Consider the following 15,921-nt stretch of genomic DNA (forward strand, 5'->3'; position numbering starts at 1 on the left):
CATACTAACACTTTTTTTGCTCAATATACACCTCCAAACACCCGGACAACGCCGGAAACCCATGCTAGTATATTTATAAAAGTGAACGTGTCTGTTTGTCTGTGTGTTTACAAGTGTTTTTGATATAGATGCACATAATAATACTTTGATAAGTATGTTTTAACTTAAATAAGGGTTGGTATAATAAAATTGTGGGGTCTGGGTTCGCGCCTGGCCTCCATGGAATGAAAATAGGGACAAACTTTAATAAAGACTTTTCATATCTATCTGCATAAGTATACTTTGATAATTATGTTTCAGTTTGAAGAAACATGATATAATAAAATTATGGGGTGTTCGTTCGCGCCTGACCTCCATAGAATGGAAAAATGTCACAAAGTTTAACAAGGTTTTTTAATATAGATCCACAGAATATTGTGATAAGTGTTTCAGTGTGAACAGGTATGGTATAATAAATTATGGGGTTTATTTACTTTATTTTTATTTTCCTCATATTTTGCTTTGGTTTTGATACCCCCAAATTCGAAGCTATCTCTTTACAACCCTTCCTTTTCATAACCTATCATACTTTCATAAATCAGAGTCCATTTTCTGTAGGCTGTTTTTGAACTCAGTCAACGACGGGTACTTTTGCTTGTATATATATATATATATATATATATATATATATATATATATATATATATATATATATATATATATATATTAATAAGTTTTTATTTCGGTTTCGATTCAAGCTAAGCACCCAAGTCATATGGATATATTTATTTTTTTTATTTTTGAAATCGCAACTTTATAATATATAAAAATCGATAGAACATAATAATATATACGAAGTTCGCAAGAATTGAAATATCATATTTAAGCATACTTTACGGTCGGGCTTTGCCGGGCGTCCCTGCTAGCTTAGATAAATACTTTTACAGTTTTAACAAAAAAAGCTACAATAATATACGAGCGTCTCCATTTACGATTGACAGCTACAAAATGCCAAAATCAATATATTACATATGAATGAGTCCCCCTGTGGAATTTCCACAGGCCCGGTTAGTTATTACTACTACTAATAAGTAGTAGTAGTAGTAGTAGTAGTAGTAGTAGTAGTAGTAGTAGTAATTTTGGTTTTTGTAATAGATAGGTTCAGTTAATTTTATATAACATTTTCTGTCTTCATATCGTCTGCCTTTCATTATTTGTTTTTTTTTTCTAACTTTCCGATTGTCTGCATTCTTTTAATAGTTTTACGGTCTATAACTCGTTTGCTGAAAAGCGAATATCAATCATTAAATAAAAAATGATTCATCAGAAACTTTACCCATTTATATCATTAGAATTATTCGTAAACGTGTTGCAACGATAATTAATTCTCTTTAATTTAACTCCATTCTAAGCGCGAAAAAGTAAATTAAATGCAATGACTACGCTGAGAATTTTATTTATTTATTTGCAGTCTGTTATCTCCACAGTTGTTGTTTCACTACGCTTCGGCCAACTATTCCTCTGGCCATCTTCAGGTGGTTGTTAAACGCAACGTGATAGGAACGCTGAGTTAACAAAATAGATCACTCAGTAGGAAATTTATTTACATTAGACTTGAAACCGACCATATTATAGTCAGTCATGAAGCAAACAAACGGTATTGCGTTCCATAGACAGACGATTCTAGGGGGGAAAAACACTCCATGAGAAAACGATTTTTTGCTGTGAATGTTTCATAGGGAAACCGGAGATTGGAGTTTAGTCAAATACCTACCATGCAGAATACCACAGAGATGAGAAAGATTAGCAATATTTCTTCTGTTAGAAAGAAGTCGCAGGGAAAAGAGGTGACTATCTTCCGCTAGATTTCGAAGTTGATTTTGTATTCTGTGTCAAGGCGGGAAAGAGTGCTCTGAGCTGTACATTCCCAGATGGTATTTATTATTATAGAGACAATTCTCTATCGATTATTATATTACACCTAATATATAGTAGTGAGATAAAAAAAATTATATATATATATATATATATATATATATATAATATAAAGCTGAATGTGTGTGTGTGTGTGTGTGTGTGTGTGTGTGTGTGTGTGTGTGTGTGTGCGTGTGTGGTCACGAATAGGCTCCTATATGGTTGACTATTTTAAAAAAGTGTTAATTGACAGAGTTATAGCGTAGGAAAATGTACACAGACACACAGACAGACACACAGACACACAGACACGTTCACTTTTACAGATATATAGATAGACAGATGGATAGACTAGCATGGGGGTCCGGCGTTACCCGGGTGTTTGGAGGTGTAGGCTGAGCAAAAAAAAAAAAAAACGGTCAATTTTTTTAACTTTGACCCCTATTATGACACCTTAGTATATAAACGTTTTTTATATGTAAACTTTTTTTTTTAATTTTTTCCCCATACTTTGTGGACCAGGTGCGTATGCAGACCCCACAATTTTAATGAACCACCGTTCTGCCAGATTAAACATACCTATTCCTGTGTCTCGATACATCTTCTATCATTATATGTAATCAGTTTTTTTAAAATAGTCAACCATATAGGAGCCTATTCGTGACCAGACACATACACACACGCACACACACACACACACATACAAACACACACACCACACATTCAGCTTTATATATATATATATGTGTGTGTGTGTGTGTGTGTGTGTGTGTGTGTGTGTGTGTGTGTAACTTGAGTTCCTTCATCCATAATTGAAACCGAAATCAAAACTCATGAAGAATTCTTGATAAAGTAATTTATTTAAAAAAACAGATGCCTTAAGTGCCATCAGTTATAATGGAAACCGAAACCAGAACTTATGAAAAATTCTTGGTAAAATTATTTATGACAAGATATGGAAGTACATAACAATTAAACGACCCGGATGTAAGCGTGACATAAAAATAACACGCACGCTATCATATTAATATATAGAATAAAAATAATTTATTTTCAAAGGTTATCGGAAGAAGGTGAGAGCACTGGAAATCTGGGGAGACTTGTTTGTGAAGTTTATTTGGACCTTGAGGAGGCTTATTGCCATCCAGGATCTGGTGAAGATGAATGGTCGCTACCACCAAGAAATCAATGGTAAACGGTTATTGCGATAACACTAAGCAATTTACAAAGATTGTCGAAAGAGGTAGTGAGTACTGGAAATCTGGAGAGACCTTGTCACTCAGACTCCAAAGAGCACCACAGATTGTTCTCAAAGAAAATTCTTTAATAACCTGTGTGAAAACTCCTCGTGAGTGAATAATAATGATAATAATAATAATAATAATAATAATAATAATAATAATAATAATAATAATAATAATAATAATAATATGATAAACCCATACAGGCAAGAAAACCGGATATCGTATAAATTAACAAGAAAGAAAAGTCCTGTCAAATCGTAGACATTGTCGTTCCAGCCGACCAAAGAATAGGAGAAACGGAGCAGAACCCGTGGAAATTCCATGGTAGTTGAAATTTTTTAAAACACACATTAGTAGGAAACTTCTTATCACATAATCAAACAATTACAATGAGGTTGGACCATGTAACATTAATTATACTAAATCACGGAGCTCTGGATCTTCAGATATTTCTGCTGACACAATTGCATCAATTTGATGAACTGTCCTGAACTTATCCTAATCTCGCAGCATTATGATCAGTGTGGTAATCCTCTTTTTTTGAAATTCGATAACATAAACATATGCAACAGTCCATGTCTGTCTTTAATGTCTTTCAAAAGTTCAGCCAGATGTGCATGATACACACGTGAGATAAAGTCAGGTCGATCTTATATAACTTGTTCACTATTTCAGGACATCTTTGATTATATGTGTATGTAAGGAATAGGTTTGGTTTTCCGTATTTACAGAAAACTGTCATTGTATCTTGATAAAAGTTGTTGGATATTTCCAGAACTTCCTGAAAATGAAGATGGTAGAATAACTGGACCACCAGGGTCACCATCTTCATTCCTTGCCAAATGATCCATTAAGACGGAATATTGAGCATCTCTAAGTTGATTTTGATGGCTTCTAGTTCAATCTGCAGCCTCCAACTTTCACATATACACCAACTTCATATTGTTGGAATTGTTTACCTGATCTATGGATAATACTGTTTAGCTATCTCTAATTGCAAGGTGTAACGTAATCTCCAATTAAGGAGCGTTAGAACTATGCTGAGATAGCTTTGTATTCCCGGGTGACGCCAGATAACCCTAGGATTTAAGATAGAGAATATGAATATACATATTTTATTTCATGTCAAAATAGATATTGTTTGAAAACCAGAGAAATATATTTTTACGGCTAAAAGTTGACGACAAGAAATTTCACTTAGAACCTTGTCTGGCCTTAAATGAACCCAGCGTCGGATGTCAGAATTGACATCTGACCTTGAAAATGGTGAGAGAATTTCAGGTGTGGGAACGGTGCCCACCCAGGGACCTGGGGCTTTCGATTTTGTGGAGATTTCGTGGCGAAATCTTATTGGCTGGGGAGAATTTCCACCCCATCCACTTACCTTACTATATATACGACTGTCACGCGAAAATTAGAGAGAGTTGAGTCGGAGAGAGTTTCAGATCAGAGTAGAGCAGAGACGTGACCCCTCCCTACCTCATCCATCCGTCGGTCGCTGTCTGTGAAGAGAGTTGAGACTTTGAAAAGAACTTACAAAATCTGAATGAGAATTGTAAAAACATTTGTACATAATTTTATGAGAATTAAGCTTTTGTAGATAGACTACAATCGTTTGTCTTTCTTCCTGCCTGCCGCTTCGATATTCGCTTTCAGCATGCCAGATTTTATGTAACAGCACCAAAGGAGTCTAGACGACACGTGCCGAGAATCCAGAGAAATAAGAGACCTAACCACCTCCTCGAAGGAGGCGTTACAAAGGCGATAATTTCTTTCATTGTAACTTTATTGCGAACTCTTGTTTGCTGTTCTAGGTTATGTTGCATGCTTATGTTTTTTTTAATTTTTTTACAAAGGAGTCACCACTTATCAAGGCCAAGAAGCCACTCGAGGATAAGGGTTAATATGTCGCACAGTGCATTGTGCAGAAATCTGAGGTGTTGAACTGTCAATGGCAACAGAGGCCGGATGTACTCGTTGATAGGGGGGTCAAAGGTTAAAATCGTTGACACGCAGGTGCATCGGAAGCTGGAAAGGATTTATATAAACAAGACAATTAGCTTATCAGAGTCAGCAGAAGAGCAGAGATAGGCAGACACACGCACCTGACTTGTGTAGGGAGCCGCTCGCTGTCTACCGACACCGTCACCCCCCCCTCTGTCCTACGTCGCATCAAGCTCTCACTGTTACACGCAAGCATTGAATTTAGCATTGTGAAAAAGAAATAAAGACATTTATTTTTTCTACAAGTTGTTAGCGTCTGTTTTAACCGGAGAGCGCTGCGGAACGCATCAAATAAGAGTACAGTTATCAATGGGACAATGTCGTAGTAATTGTGTAGTTGAAATTTGGTAAATTGGATTACTTAAGGGGAACGGCTCATCAAGAACTTGTTTATGTTGGACTTGAAGACGATCACATTATAGTCAGCCTGAAAGCAGGCAAATGGAAGAGAGTTCCACAGGTGTGCAGTTCTAAGAAAGAAACTTTGCTCATGGAATCTACGTTTAGGTTTAGGCACAGATAAAGAGTGGGGCAAATTATTAATAGTGTTTTCATCTAGACGAGTGTTTCTTGTGAAAGTTTGGCAATCAGGGGGCATAGATTGGAGCTCAGATGAGCTTTGTTCACCATTTGGAAATAATATGGGGTATATCATGAGGGTCCATGTGGCAAGACAGATAAAAAATTCATTGTTTTGCTTGACCATGTGGATAAACAATAATATTTCTGTTAGCAAGTTGAGCAACATCCTCACCACCATCCTCACCACCATCCTCATACTGTAGCTATTTGGTTGTTTATTAAATTATCAAATCTTCTTATATCTGGACCAGCGGCGAAATGCACCGAAACTCTCCTTGGCTGTACACTTTCTTTTATAGCACATGTTTCCTCTTCTAATTCAATGGCCCTCATATTTTTATAAGCTTGGGCATAAGGATTATTCTCCATAACTGTAGCTATGGTTTCAACGACACTTTGAATACATTTATTATTTTCTAGTAAATTACATGCAAGTTGAGTTGCTTCAGATGAGTCTAAGATGTAAATGTGTTCATATTTTCTTTCTTCTTGATTATTTGGGTGCAGAGTACTAAAATAATGATAAGTTTGGCCTCGTAAGTGAAAACAACAGGGACCTCTTCCAGGAGGGCGGACTATATTTGCTCAAAATGATGCAAATGAAACTGATGAGTTGTAATTGAAATTAAATGCTTCTTGGTCATTGCTTTTGAGTAACCTTCGAAATTGAGGAGGATAATCTTCTAAGGGAGGAAGTGAAATTTTTCTCTTTGGCAACAATTCAATGCTTCTCCTAAAAATCTAAGTGCTCTACAAAATGAGCAAATGGCATTCATGTCACCTATAAAATAATACAGGATATTTTGTCTTTCTACTTCATTCATGCTATTTCTTCTTTCCTGTCGTCTGGCCCTTTCATTTTTCAAATAAAGTTGTCTATCTTGTTCATTCATGTTATTTATTTGTTGTCTTATGTTTCTCCTTTGAAATCTGATATCCCTTCGTAGCTGCTGACGCCTTCGTCTTTGTCGTTCTCTTGTAGCATTTATTTTATCGTCCATTGTAGTGATGGTGATTTGGTATATTTCGTGGGAAAATTAAAGTCAAGTTAGGACAATTTTCTGCTGGGATGTGAACTATATGTTAATTAATGACTGAAAATGAATCCAGAGCAAAATATTTTACTTTTTTGGATTTATATGGTCAAAGATGTTTATTTTTGTATTGTGTTTAAAATTAAAAAATGAAATATAAACTGAGAAAAAAAATAACATTATTTTAATTAATATTTTCAGTATTTTTTATTTTACAAAATTAATGGCGTAAGAAATTAAGCAGTTTTGGTCATCAATAAAACAAACCTTTATTTTTTTCCTTCAATTCTGTATACATTTTTACAATTATTTGGTTTTAACTGCGGATGCCAAACCTAAAACATTCTTTGAGAACATCTTTTGTGTTCCCTGGAATATGGATGACAACAAGTCTTCACAGATTTCCAATGCTCTCCGCCTCTTTTGATAACCTTAATAAAATTAATTTGCTTTATTATGATTTCTCGTTAGCAACAACCATTGGTGTTCACCGGGATTTGGGTGACAATAAGCCTCCCCAGGGTCCAGTCCTCTTTGCACTTATTTAGTAGAGATCTGTTTGGTGCTTTCTCTTCTCTGTCTTTTATTATTATTATTATTATTATTATTATTATTATTATTATTATTATTATATAATTCACTCACTACGAGTTTTCACACATGCTATCATTAAAGAATTGTCTTTAAGAACTACTTATGGTGTTTACTGAAGTCTAAGTGACAACAAGTCTTCCTAGATTTCCAGTACTTTCCACCTGTTCCAATACAATGTGTAAGTTAATTCGCGTTATCGAAACAACCGTTTACCATTGATTCTTCATTGTCTTCACTGAAATTTGAGTGGCAATAAGTCTTCCGAAGATCCCAGTCTTTTTCGCATTAACACAGTGGGGGTCTGGTTAGTGCTTATTTTCCTAGGTTTTTCCATCCTAAAGGCAGTTTCTTTTAGAGAGGAGAGGGGAAAAGAGGGGGAGAGAAGGGAAAGGAAGAAGGAAAGGAGGAAGAAGGGGAAGGGAAAAGGAAGAGGAAAGTGAAGGAAGAGGGGAAGGGGAATAGACATTTTTCACTTTTGGGCTACCAGTTCTATTAGTTGCATATTTTTGTTTCCATTCTGTTGCAGTTTCTATATGCCCGGTGGGAATTTGTTGCTCATATTGATTAGTTTCTGCACTTGAAGATTTTCCTTAAGATTTCAGTTGTTTTCACCCTTGCATAATCTAAGAATTCCCATCAATTCTGATTTCTCTTTTTGGGGGACTGTTTCTAATTCTCCTACATTTATTTGTATCATATTGATTTTCTTCAGGTTCCATATTCCTTTCTTTACTCTGGCAAGTTCTGCATGTTTGTTTCGTTTTTCTATTTCTTTGATCTTCACCCAGTGGTCTGCTGGGACAGCAAAATCTACAATTTAACAGTTTCTTTCCTACTTGTTAATTATTATGAAATCTAGTATTTTTGCTTGGACGGGTTTATCTGCTTGTATCTCCATGTCACAAAGGATTTTGTGGTTTTCGTTTTCCTGTATTGTCTTTGGTTTGTGTTTGAATCATTTACCAGCAGTAGTCTTCTGCAGAGTTTCGAGCCTTCCCATGTAGTCGTGTCTGTCATATTCCTTTTGGGCTAGTTTGCTGCATTCACTTATCATATGGTTTACTGCTTCGTCTCTCTGTCCACAGAGTCTGTGGCTTAGCTTTAATGTGGTTGGTTCTAATTGCGTTGTTCTGTGCAGCTGTCGATAGGGATTCTGTTTCTCTGTTCATGTGTCCTTTTCTTAGCCACGTCCATGTACTTTCATGGTTCCCTTCTCTTGTTATTCTGATAAATCGTCCGTGTAACTTTTTCTCTTCACACTTTTCTTCTTTTTTTTCTTCTGGTTTCATCATTTCCTGTATTGTTTTTCTTGGTGATGTCTCTCGCTGCAGTGAGCAAGCTTTCTGTGTTCTAAATTATGTATTTTGCAAGTCTTCTTTGTGCCTTCTACACAGTTTTCTACGTTTATAAATCCTCTTCCTTCTTCGTTCCTTTTCACACAGAGTCGGTCAATATAGTCTTTTGAGTGTAATGCATTGTGCATTGTCATTAATTTTCTCGTTTTCTAATCAAGGTGTCTTCTTCTTTAGTCCATCCTATGAACGGTCTAGAATACCTTATTAGCGATACTGTCCAGGTGTTTATTCCTTTAATTAAATTTCTACTCTATAGCTTCGTTTCTAACAGTTTCTTCTTTCTTCTCCGGTGCTGTTTTCCAATTTTAGTTTCCATTTCGGTAACTTTAATGGTGTCTGCTTCTAGCACTCCTAGATATTTGTGCCATTTTCACTGATCTATGATCTTCGTTGGGCGGTCCATACATTTAGTTTTCCCTTTTTCATCTCTACTAATGCATATTTTTCCCTTCCAAATTCCATTCCCATATCCTGCTTCAGGTCATCCATATACATGGGGTGGTTTATTCTTTGTTTTGCGCCTGTAAATTTGTATCCAGCTTTAGATTTTCTCAGTATGTAGTTTAGTGGCATCATGGCTATGATAAGAAGTAAGTAGTGGTGATAGTTAGTCTCCGTTGAAGATGTCTCGCTGTTATTTTATATCGGTCAGGTTATTATTATTAATATTATTATTATTATTATTATTATTATTGTTATTATTGTTATCGGTGGCGGATAGACATTGGTAGAATCAAAGAAATAAGAAAAGGAGTTAAACTAGGACAGAAAGCCAAGGACAAACTTGAAAGGAGGTATAGATTGCTGGAAAAAGGAACGATGAACGTTCTAACAATGTTGAAAGAGAAGGTCCACACTGGTGGTATGAAAATTAGGAACTTTGTTGGAAAAAGTGTTGCATTTCGCCAGAACAACCTTTTCCGGAACAATCAGTCTCAGCTGTATAAAGAATTAAATGGTAGTAAACAGGTGGGAAATAACAACAATCCAAATGCAAAAGATGCAAGGAAGTTCTGGAGTGGGATTTGGTCTGTCAAAGGGTGATATAATGAGAAGGCTAGCTGGTTGGGAGAGGTCAGAGAAAGGCTATCAGAAATGCAGCAGATGAAGAACGTTGAGATAACCATCGATGACGTTAAGGCTGGCATACGAAGGATGACAAACTGGAAGGCACCTGGATCAGATGGAGTGATGGGCTTCTGGTTTAAACAGTTTCCATGACTTTATCCGCCTATAGCTGCTGCTCTGCAAAGGATTGTAGAGTCGGGAGATGTCCCTGGTTGGCTTGTGAAGAGAAGAACAACACTGATTAGGAAAGATCCTGCAAAAGGAACAGATGCCAATAATTATAGACCAATTACATGTCTGCCATTAACGTGGAAACTGTTGACTGGAATATTTGCGGAGAAAATTTATGAACATCTAGAGAGTAATGATGTTTTTCCTGACAAACAAAAGGAGTGCCGGAAAAGCTCGAGAGGTACTAAAGAGCAACTACTAATTGATAAAGCAATAATGCAGAATGCAAAGAAGAAGAAGAGGAATCTGAGCATAGCATGGATCGATTACAGAAAGGCTTATGACATGGTTCCTCATTCATGGATACGTGAAATACTATTGATGATGAAGGTTGCTGAGAATGTGGTAGGGCTTTTGGAGACAAGTATGGCTCAATGGAAAACGGTGCTGATAGCAAACAGAGGAGATGGGGCAGGTTGGCATTAAACGTGGGATATTTCAAGGAGATTCGTTATCGCCACTTCTTTTTGTAATGATAATGATGCCACTGAGCATCCTCATACGCAGAAGACATTGGGATGGAGTTTGGGATTAGTAAATGTGCAGTGCTGGTGATGAAAAGAGGAGTAAAGGTTCATTCGAATGGAATAGTGCTGCCAAATGGAGAAATCATGAATGAAATAGAAGATACCGGATATAAGTATTTGTGAGTGCTGGAGGGTGTAGGCATCATGAATAGAGAAATAAAGGAAAAAGTCAGGAAGGAGTATTTTAGAAGAGTGAAACTAATTGCAAATTCGAAACTGTATGGAGGAAACCTAATGAAAGCAGTAAATGCATGGGCAGTCAGTGTTTTGAGATACAGTGCAAGAATTTTAGAATGGTCTGACAAGGATTTGCATGCCATGGATATCAAAACAAGAAAAGTTTTAGCAATGTTTAGTATATTTCACATTCGAAGTAGCATAGCAAGACTGTATCAAAAGAGGAAAGATGGTGGGAGAGGATTGAAAAGTGTAAAAGATTGTGTTAGCACCGAGGAGATATCATTGAAGGAGCATGTGGTTAGAAGTGAGGAGTGGATGCTGAAGGTTGTGGCCAATGAAGTGGAGATATGTGAGACCAAGGCTGATAATCTGAAATGTATGGATAGAGAAAGGGCAGAGGAACTGGATAGGAAGAAAATGCATGGAAGGTTCTTCCAGGATATAGCAGAAGTGGCTGATGAAAGATCATGGCAATGGCTTAGAGCTGGGTATCTGGCTAAGAGTACTGAAGCTTTTATTTGTGCAGCACAAGAGCAGGCATTAGGAACACGATTGTTCAAAAAAGTGGTTCTAGGAGAGGAAGTTGCTGCAAAATGCCGAATTTGTGGTAAGACCTCAGATTCAATTACGCACCTTGCAGCAGGGTGTAGTGGATTGGCCCAGAGAGAGTACCGCAAAAGACACGATCGCATGGGACTTCGGATATATTGGGAGGTGTGTAAAAGGGTTGGGGTGAAGTGTGCTGGAAAATGGTTTGAGGAGGTGCCTGATGAAGTGAGAACAAGTGAGGATGGCAAGGTAGAGGTATGGTGGGACAAAAGTGTCATAACAACCAAGCAATTGGAACATAATCGTCCGGATTTGGTCGTCATTGACAAGGTCTCAAAAAACTGGCAGATTGTAGACTTCTCAGTACCCTGGGACAGGAATGTGAGAGAGAAGGAGAATGATAAGTGGAGCAATTATGCTCCATTGGCCTTGGAGATAAGGCATATACACGGGGTTAAAACACAAATAATCCCGGTCATAGTTGGTACACTAGGAGTAGTATCAAGTCATCTGGAAGGACAATTGAAAAAACTACAAATCCCTGATGTTTTAGGAGGCCCTCAAACCTCTGCAATTATAGGTACCACCAACATCCTTAGGAAAACCCTTGATCTTTGAAGCTCCTGGTTTGAAGCCAGGATTAAGGGAAATCCTCTGGAAATAAATCCCATCCTTTTCCAGAAAGACGTTCATAAAAGAAATCAGAATAATAATAATAATAATTATTATTATTATTATTATTATTGGCCCAAAAAGAGCTTTCACACAGGTTATCAAGGATCTCTCCTTGAAAACAGCTTGTGGTGTTCCCTGGAAGCTAAGTGACAATAAGTCTCCCCAGATTTCCAGTAGTCTCCACCCTTGTTGGTAGTATTTGCAAATAAATTTTCATTATCGCAACAGCTGCTTGCCGTTGATTTCTCCTTAGCAGCAGCAGCTATTGCTCTTCACTGGAATTTGAGTGGCAATAAACCTCCCCAAGGTCCCAGTTCTCTTCACACTTATCCATTATGCTTGGCTGTTTGGTCTCACTTTTTTTATTTTATTTTTTGAGGGGTGGTGAGTTATGTGGTAATGGGGCAGTGGGGGTGGGGTTATAGAATTTATAGATATACGGCTTCAGTGTTCTTGGTTCCATGCAGTATTTAATGTTTTGCCTTTGCAGCAGTTTGTCTGGCCCGCACTTGTTGCGTCTGCGTGTTAGTTTCAACATTCAAGGGTTTTTCTTAATATCTTAGCTGTTTTCATTATTGTTGTTCGTTGTATTTTTTCAGTCATTCCTTTGATTCCAATTTCTCCCATTCTTTTTTTCAAAGTTTTTCGGAATTGTTCCTAGTGCTCCTGCTATTATAGGTATCATTTTGATTTTCTTTATCTCCCATATTCCTTTCAGTTCTCTGGTTAGCTCTGTGTATTTGATCCGTTTTTCCTTTTCCTTGATATTTACTCTAGACTAGGAGAAATTTGAAGAAAAAAAAGACTAAAAAAAAAAATTAGAATCAAATTGAGACCATACAGCAGGCGGCGGTTGTAGAAAACAGCTGAAATCTTAAGGGAACCCGTCAAATGCGAAATCCTACCCACACAACAGCAAGCACTATACAGCCACATGTAAACTGCATCAAAGGTAGAACAAAAAGGTTAGAAGAGACACCACATGAAACTAAGGAAACTGAAACTGGAAGAAATTTTACAGACTGCCTCCTCACAAAATGACATCAGACCTGGCTGATACCACACACAATAGCCGTGAAGGATCAAGGAGGATGAAAGGACCGAGAATAGAATGTAGTCTAGATGTCCACTAGATAAATGCGAAGAGTGTTGAGATCCTGGGGTGCCAGCGAGACATCAATGGTAAACGATTCATGCGAGAAAGCAAAATTATTTGCAAAGGTTATCGGTAGAGGTGGAGAGTACTGGAAATCTGGGGATACTTGTTGTCATCCAGATTCCAGGGGACACCACTGGTTATCGTCAGTGGGTAGTCTCTAATAATGGTCTGTGTGAAAACTCCTGGTGAGTATAAATAGTGTTGCTTTTGTATAAGTATGCACTTTTTGTAAAAAGTAATTTTCATTAAAACTCCAGTATCTTTTTAAATAATCACAGAAAGCCGAGATCAAAGTGTAGTATATGTTCCGGCAGATACTGCAAGCAAAGACCATATGTGGCGGCAACTCCACATATAAGACCTTGGTCAATGTAGGGGCAACTCTTCATACCAATTGTCACTATCCAGCTCCCCTACTCCCCGGGGAGTTGGTCCCCATTTCCCCTTCACTCCTCACTTTAAAAATCGGCCTTGTGCCTAATTTGCTCGGTGGGGGAGCAAATAAATACCATCTGTTCCGGCAGATACTGCAAGCAAAGACCATATGTGGGGTTTCCCTCACATATAAGACCTTGGTCAATGTAGGGGCAACCCTTCATACCAATTGTCACTATCCAGCTCCCCTACTCCCCGGGGAGTTGGTCCCCATTTCCCCTTCACTCCTCACTTTAAAAATCGGCCTTGTGCCTAATTTGCTCGGTGGGGGAGCAAATAAATACCATCTTTTTAAATAATCACAGAAAGCCGAGATCAAAGTGTAGTATCTGTTCCGGCAGATACTGCAAGCAAAGACCATATGTGGGGCAACCCCACATATAAGACCTTGGTCAATGTAGGGGCAACCCTTCATACCAATTGTCACTATCCAGCTCCCCTACTCCCCGGGGAGTTGGTCCCCATTTCCCCTTCACTCCTCACATTAAAAATCGGCCTTGTGCCTAATTTGCTCGGTGGGGGAGCAAATAAATACCATCTGTTCCGGCAGATACTGCAAGCTATGACTAGCAAAGACCAGCTATGACTAGCAAAGACCAGATGTGGGGGCAACCCCACATGCCTGACCTTTAACCAGCTCCCATTTCCCACCTCTCGGGAGCTGGTCCCCTTTTTCCCTTCCCCCTCCCTTCACTCCTCACATTAAAAATCGGCCTTGTGCCTAATTTGCTCGGTGGGGGAGCAAATAAATACCATCTGTTCCGATGCTATACTTAAGATAATTTGTCTCGGTCAATGGAGCGGAAACCCTCTATACAAAGACAATTATTATTTTTCTTCCCAACCAGAGTGCACCTTTTGCCTTCTTTTCGAGGAGCTGGTTTAACCCCACATTAAAAACGACCTTGTGTCACATTTTGCCTGCGTGGGGAAGTAAATAAATACTAATAATCACAGAAAACAGGTATTTATCTTTCAAGATATTTTTAAAATTCGTTTGTTAAATTTTAGAATTTCATTGAATTTATGTTTTTAGAAAAAAAAAAAGAAACTGGCAAGACAGTTTCATTTTAATATTCGTTTTCAAGCAAAAAAAAAGACATTTTAAGTAGGTTATATTTATTTATTTTTGGAGCGGAATTAAATTTTCATTGAAACAATTCGTCAGATAAAAATCGTTTTAAAATAACTATTCCATTTAAACCTCACTTTTACTAATTACTTCGTTTAGCAAAAGCCACTCGTGTCATTTTACCTTATTGCATATTCTGGGAGCTCTTCAGTTTTCGCCATCGTAAGTTTCGGCTTCTTCGGCTACCGGACGTGACTGGCCAGTTTCATAACAGCGCAAATTACAAAATACACTAAGTGACCTTTTTGTAAAAAAAAAAAAAGCAAAAAATAATAAATAAATAAAAATAACATGAATACCAAGTAAATATTTGATGATGAATTATCAGGTCAATGTGTTAATTAATTTTATTATAAACAGGGTAAACTGAATTCTTTTCTTTTTTCTTTTTTACTTTCGAAAATACACTTTATAAGTTGATCGTTAAGAAACCTAATTTTGGTTTCTCGGTTTCTTGACATATCAACTCTTTTGACGATACTTTAAAACAAAAGCAAAACCCACTATGAAAAGTGGGGAGTGGCTTGTTTCAAAATTTACATAAATAACTTACATTGAGCTAAACACATTCTGTGGAAGTGCTTGTATGCATAGCGGGGTTGGTGTATCCGTAATACACAGTTATCTATATGACGGGTATATATTTATATGTTGGTGTCTAGCCGTCCTATATACGGTATAATCACGTTGACACACCGATTCTCGTTAGGTCACCGAAGTTAAGAAACGTTGAGCCTGGTCAGTGCTAAAATGGGTGACCATTTGGGAATTAAAGGTGCTGTATGTGCTCTCCGTTTATTTCGGCATTGTTTCCAGTCGTCATGGATTTCTCCTTGCCACTGAACTTAAGCAATGCCGATTCAGGTGAAGTGTGGTCAGAGATTGCGCAACCCTTGCCTCACAATTAACCGCACAGCTACCCTTCTAGGGCGTGTGCATTGCCTTTTAAGACTGAACGGGGGCATAGCAGCCGTCCAGTATATATAATGGAGTTTGTATATGCGTGTGAATGTCTAGTGTGTGTGTGTATGCACATATATTTATAATTGTACATACAGTTCAACAAACAGTTCAACAAACCGAACAATAAGGCAGAAACGCAATTTTTTTTTAAACAAGGGACGGATAACATCTTTTTTATTTAAGCCAAAAGGGGAAAATACCTTCGACTATCGGTTGGTTTTGATTGACGGGTCTGTAAAAGCTGCAATGAAGATAAATCCCCAAAGAAGAACAATATACACTCGACACTCTGGTTA

Source organism: Euprymna scolopes, chromosome 32 (genome assembly GCF_053919585.1).
Source record: "Euprymna scolopes isolate OS-2025 chromosome 32, ASM5391958v1, whole genome shotgun sequence".
Classification (NCBI taxonomy): domain Eukaryota; kingdom Metazoa; phylum Mollusca; class Cephalopoda; order Sepiida; family Sepiolidae; genus Euprymna; species Euprymna scolopes.